This window comes from Enhydra lutris, unplaced genomic scaffold (genome assembly GCF_002288905.1).
Source record: "Enhydra lutris kenyoni isolate GAN:26980312 unplaced genomic scaffold, ASM228890v2 scaffoldscaffold12, whole genome shotgun sequence".
Taxonomy (NCBI): Eukaryota; Metazoa; Chordata; class Mammalia; order Carnivora; family Mustelidae; genus Enhydra; species Enhydra lutris.
Window position 1 is genome coordinate 3,399,009 of NW_019154096.1, and position 6,880 is coordinate 3,405,888.

The 6,880-nt window shown below is 36.6% G+C and overlaps 1 pseudogene; it reads right to left on the reverse strand.

Annotated features, from left to right (window-relative positions):
* Nucleotides 1–3,738: 3,738 nt before the first annotated feature.
* Nucleotides 3,739–6,880, reverse strand: part of LOC111144747 — a 14,634-nt pseudogene continuing 11,492 nt past the window's right edge.

Here is a 6,880-nt window from a genome sequence, read left to right on the forward strand (position 1 = left end):
TAATTGGTAATAACTTTTTCATTTCATGTTATTTCGTTTTATTTAATTTTAATTTTATTTAATTTTATTTCTTTTCCATGTTCCAAAATTCATTGTTTATGCACCACACCCAGTGCTCCATGCAGTACATACCCTCCGTAATATCCACCACCAGGCTCACCCAACCTCCCAAGCACCCCCACTCCAAAACCCTGTTTCTGAGTCCACAGTCTCTCATGGTTTTTCTCTCCCTCCAATTTCTCCCAAATCACTTCTTCTCTCCATCTCCCAATGTCCTCTGTGTTACTGGTTTATTCATGAACAGCCAAAACCTATTAAAATATGCATCTGTATTTTTTTTTCATTTTTTTTAATTTTATTTTTTATAAACATATAATATATTTTTATCCCCAGGGGTACAGGTCTGTGAATCGCCAGGTTTACACATTTCACAGCACGCATCATAGCACATACCCTCCCCAATGCATCTGTATTTTTAAAGTGCACTTGTGTAACTACTGATTTCAGAATCACCGTTTCTTACTAGAACAAGAATTTAATTTCATCTAAGTCTTAATGTTGGTCTCACTAAATCCTTGATTGATTGGAGTAAATTTGTTTATGAAACAACTGGCTTTATCTGACTCCCTGAAACCAGTTCATATTAACTTGGGGATTAATTCATGCTATCTCACTGTCTTGTTATTTTTTTTGTTCTTCCTCAACTGCAGCCTCTGAGGGGCTAGACCCCACTGGCTGCCACTGAAGAATTAGAAATGAGAAAATACAAGGAGACGGTTTCTTATTAACAATACCTTGGTTGTTTCCCTTGATTCCCCTCTTGTCCCTCTTAAATTCAATTATTCCAACTGTTGCTCAAACAGCCTTACAACTGCATGTGATCACAGGCACACCCTTTCCCCACACTCTCTCCAAAATTCCTACCGAAGCCTCATATTCTCCCCATTGTCTATCTTGTTTCTCTCACGTGTTCACAGAGCTCAAGAGTCCAGCCTTCGGGTGATTCTTTAAAGGTCCCAAGCACATTTTCACTTTGAGGCTTTTGAATTTGCTATTGGTCCACTGTTACTTCACTGTCATATGACCCTTCACTTGTTTTATTCATATTTCTGTCCGGCCGCCGCCTTCTCAGAAAGAACTCTTTGATTTTTTATAGTAGCCATGCCTACCATTATAGTCCTCTTTATTCTTTATTGACATTGTCCTAGCATTTAACTGATACCACATTGTGAAATTATTGACCTATTTACTTTTCTCTTTCCCACTAGAATGTATTCTATGAGATTGGAATCTTTATAGATTTACTACACTGCTATATCTCTAGCAACTAAAACACCACCAACATACAAAATACATCTGGGGATATATGATGAACTCAAATGGACATATGCTCTGCTCTGCGAGCTAAAAATGGCTAGTGGGGACAAGAGGTATTATGTTGCTCTGCTAAGGTTGCCATAACAAAATGCCACCAACTGGGGAGTTTAAACAATAGAAATTTATTTTCTCAGGGCACCTGGGTGGCTCTGTCAGTTAAGCATCTGATTCTTGATTGTGGCTCAGGTCATGATCTGAGGGTCGTGAGATGGAGCGCTGCATCAGGCTCTACACTGAGTGGGGAGCCTGCCTGAGATGCTCTCTCCCCCTCTCCCTCTGCCACCCACCTCTCCTGCTTATGTGCACATGTTCTCTCTTGCTCGCTCTCTCTTAAAATAAAATAAAATAAAATAAAATAAAATAAAATAAATTAGATTAAATGAATAAATAAAATAAAAGTTATTTTCTCACAATTCTGGAGGAGAAGGTCAAAATCCAGTTGCTGGAAAATTCATTTTCCAGTGAGGACTCTCTTCCTGCTTGCTGGCAGCTGCCTTCTTGTTGTTTTCTCACATGATCTCTGTGTGTGCAGAGAGATCATAGGAGTCTCTGCCACTTCTTATAAATGTACCAGTCTTAAGAGAGTAGAACCCATCCTTATTATCTCATTTAACTTTACCATCTTAAAGATACTCTCTAAATATAGTCACATTGTGGGGTTAGGACTTCAACATATGAATTCCAGAGGAAATGCAATTCAGTCCATAAAAGGTGGTAAAAAAGATGGCAAAGAAAGATTTATTTCATACTAGAAAGTTTGAATTTAACTTTAGGTGTTTCTCTATGATCCATATCACTGTGTTTACTAGATCAATTATTAATCCATTTGATTTCTTTGATACCAAGTCTTTCCCCCCTATTTTCCCTTTCTATTTTTGTTTTCTTTTATTACAAGACTCACATAACTTTTCTAATGTTAACTTTAAGACTTGAAATACTCTGTTATCTTTAAGGAAGGCCATGTGAATTATAAATCTGAAGTATTCGAAATGTGTGACTTAATTCCTATGGAAAAGTTGTGCTCTCCTTGCTACTTACCATTTTTATGGTTAAATATGACAGAAGAAGTGCTTGATCTGGGTAGAAGCCATTTCAAATTAATAACTAAAATAGAGATAAAAGAGTACCAAGATGAATGAGTTCTGAAGATCTAATGTGTACCATAGACACTATTGTTGGGAATGATGTATTTCATAATTGAAATTTGCTAAGAGAATTGAATTTAAATGTTCTTAACCAAAAAAAATTTAAAAAAGTAAATATGTAAAGTGATAGATGTGTTAATTAACTTGATAGGGGGATCTTTTCACAGTACATGCATATATCAAATCATGTGGTACATTTTAAATAACTTACAACTGCATTTGTCAGTTATACCTCAACAAAGCTAGAGATAAAATTTAAAAGCATAATAGGAAACTAAAATAGGAGAATAAAATTTGGGATAATTGGAACTGTGTCATGTGTATACACTGGAGAGAAATACTAAGTAGCTCAGGGATGACTTATAAGTTGTTCCCAACTCTATCACATTTAATGTTCTTAGGCTAAAAGAAAATGTTTACAGAATAAAACTTACCTAATACATATAATTTTAGGGAAATCACTACAATCCCCAAATTATTGCATAAAGGAGAAAGGAAAAATCTAACTTATAAAAAGGATTGTGTTTTCAATATGTAAATGTTAGAGAAGACTACAAGGAATGATAACAAAGATCACAGAGCTTGCCCTTATAGAACCTATCACTATAAATGCAACAGCTATAAATACATTATTGCATAGAAATGTTTTGTTCTAGAATCAACAACATTCATGGCATCATATTATTTTTCCAAGTGGTGACTCTTTCTCAATAAAGTTCTAATGAAATGAATTATACTTTTCTCTCTATTTGTGGGGTGTTTGTGTTCTTGGAAAGCTCAGATTGCATTAAGCTATACCCAAATGTTTTCTGGTAGGTAGATCAGCCAGTGGGAAAAAAAAGGATAAATTTTTAAGTGAGTAATGAGGTTTGACTTACGCACAATGAAATTCACTGTTTTAAAGCATACAGTTCCATGAATTTGGATAAAAATGTACAGGCAGGTAACTAACAAAATAACCAGAATATTTACTAAGCACCTTAAATTCTCTCCTGGCACTTGGCAGTCAATCTGCTCCAAAAACTAGCTGCCAATAATCACTACTTTGTTTTCTGTTGTTCTAAGTTTATCTATTCCAGAAAGTCATACGAATGGAATAATGCATAAGGTACCATTTTGTTGCTGGCTTTTTGCATTTTAGCATTAATCATTTGAGGTTCATTAATTTTGCTGCTTTTATCCGTAGTTCATTTTTTATTTCAAGTAGTTTTCCACTTTACACCCAGGAATGAGACTGATTTTCCATCAACCCAAGAGTGAATAAAGTTGATGAATTCCCTGAGGAATGGGGAAGATACAGTTTAAGAACGACACTGGAGTTAACGGTCTCTTTCTTTAGGGCTACTTCTATGGACTGTAAAATGACAATCCTGGTGTGGTTTGTCTGTTTGCAGTAAATGCACCCTAGCAATCCTCCAGATTTGTGAACCACAGCCAATATTCTAACATGTTCACACCACACCACTTTCCAGGCAGCTCTGCAAACAACAGAATCCCCAGCGATTAGTTAAAAAAATATTCAGACCTTCTTCCACTCATGCTTTCAGGGAGAAGCATGTCAATATAAATGGACTCAATAGTCTATCTCCCTGCATGGATCATACCTTCAAATGGAGGGGGGTCCCAAGGCACTCATTCAGAATTTTGAAGATTTCGTTTCACCTTTATTCCTCATATCTCCTAAAAAATCTCTTATACTTCTGCTGGATAAATTGACAAATAATTTCTCAAGAAATTGCATGACAGTCTGAATTTTTAGCTACTGTTCTTTGGGAAGCCATGTGAGAAAATGTAAAATATCCCACTAACTTTGTCATAAGTTTTCTGCTGTTCAGCAGCTTTTCTGAACATTTCAACTAGCTAGCTTTGGGACAAGGAAAAATGGTGTAAGTAGCTTCTTGCACAAAATATCTAGTGCTTCTTCATGTAGACCATCAGTTGTTACAGGACCTCCATCAAATATAAAGTTATGGCAAAAGTATTCTGATAAGAAATGCTTATCAATCTTGGAAAAGTTGCTCCCCATAAAAAATGTTCTACTCAAATCCAAGATTTTAACAGTAAGATCCACTGCTCTTTAATGTTTTTCTTTGTCTAGATGGATTCCACTGATTTCAAAGTCAAACATAATCAGTTCCACCACTCAGTTGGTTTCTGGATTAAAGGAATCCTCAAGTCTTTTAATCAGTTGGTAATTTTCACAAACTCTGATATAACTCTACATTTGTGCTTAACTTTTCTCCCCTGGTGTCAGTACACCTGCAAAGTTCGTCTGCTTAGGGTGAGCAACTTTCACAAAATCAGCCACTCTGCATGAGGAATCAATCCCAGAGGGCATCTGAGGAGCAGAGTTTAGGGCCCAGGCAATGCAGAGAATGCATGCTCCACCAGCAATCCTTTCTTGAGGCTTTTTCCTGTGCAAATTGAAATATATCCGGGGTAGTGAGCTCAGAGACTCCAAAAGGACCCCCTATGCTTGGCGAACATGTCCAGGCAATCGTCCTGGGGCTTGAAATTGAAGACAGTATCCAACAGGGACTAGCTGGTGCGGACCCCTCTGGCTGGGATCCTGGCTCTGAGGCTGCCAAGCCTTCAGGAGCTCACCATTGTGTCCATGTCCTGAGATGACTTTCCCAGCTCTATCCCCCCCACTCCCACCTCAGCACTGCAGGGCCAGTCTTGATTTCCTTGACTTTTGCTTTTTATTTTCTTTTTCCTGCTAGCTTTGGTTTAAATTGGCGACTGTTTTGCTAACTTCTTAAAGAACACATTAAGATCATTATGTTGAAAACATTCTTCCATTCTAACATAAACATCACTTAAATTTCTACATAAGCGGGGCGCCTGGATGGCTCAGTGGGTTAAGCCTCTGCCTTCAGCTCAGGTCATGGTCTCATGGTCTCATGGTCTCAGGGTCCTGGGATCGAGCCCCAAGTCGGGCTCTCTGCTCAGCAGGGTGCCTGCTTCCCTTCCTCTCTCTCTCTGCCTGCCTCTCTGCCTACTTGGGATCTCTGTCTGTCAAATAACTAAATAAAATCTTTAAAAAAAAAAAAATTTCTACATAAGCACTCCTGTAGTTATATTCCACCACACTCTGTTTTCATTTCTCAATAACTTCAGGGTTTTTTGTTTTGTTTTGTTTTTTTTAAGTTTTTCCAGGCTTTTCTTCTCTGACCCACTGGTTATTTTAAGGCATGCTATTTAATTTCCATATATATTGGTATTTTCCAAATATGTTATTGATCCTGTTGTGGTCAGAAAACACACTTTGTTTTTAAAGTTGTTGAGATTTTGTTCTGATCCAGAATTGGCCTATTAGTGAATTTTTTATGTGCAATTTAAAAGAATGTATTTTCTGGTTCTTCGAAAATATCAAAAAGAATTGTCACACTTCTAGCACTACTGACAAAGACATGAGTAAAGACATAAACTAATGATACCAGGAATGAAACAGACCTTGCAAACAGCCAAGGGATAATAAGATAATGCGGAGAACAGCTGCACCCAGATATACGGACAACTTACATAAAATGGAGCAATTCCTTAAAAAAAATAATCTATCACAACTCACCAAATATGAAATAGGTAATTTGCATAGCCCTATAACTATTCAGAAAACTGAATTCATAATTTAAAAGCTCTCCCCCAAAAAAGTAATCTTCAGGCTCAGATAGTTTCACTGGAGTTCTACCAAGTCATTAACAAAGAATGAACATCGGTGCTACATAATCCCTTCCAGAAGATGAAAGAGGAGGGAATACCTTCCAATTCATTTTATAAAGCTAGTATTACATTAGTTCCAAACCCAGACAAACATAGTACCAGGAAGAGAGAAAGAAACAATCAAAGAAACAAAATTACAGAAAAATATCCCTTGTGATACAGACGAAAAATCCTTAATAAAGTATTTTCAAAGTGAGTGTGGAAATATATAAAAGAATATATAAAAGCCTGATTCATTTCCGAGAAGCAAGTCTCGAGCAATATTTGATAATCAAACAACGTAATCCACATATTAACAACATGAATGAGAGAAAACATGATAATATCAATTGGTGGAATAAAACCACTTGGCAAAATTTAAGCTATTCATGTTAAAAACTCCCAGATAAAAAGGAATAGAGGGGAACTCCCTCACTTAGAAAAATAGAATCTACAAAAACCCTGTAGCTTACAGCCTACTTAATGATGAAAGTTGGAGTATTTTCCCTCTAGGATCTAGGACAAGGTAAGGATGTCTGCTCTCAGTACTTTATTCAACCTAAAGCTGGAAGATCTAGCCAGTGCAATAAGATGAGGACAAGAAAAGAAAGAAAGAAAGAAAGAAAGAAAGAAAGAAAGAAAGAAAGAAAGAAAGA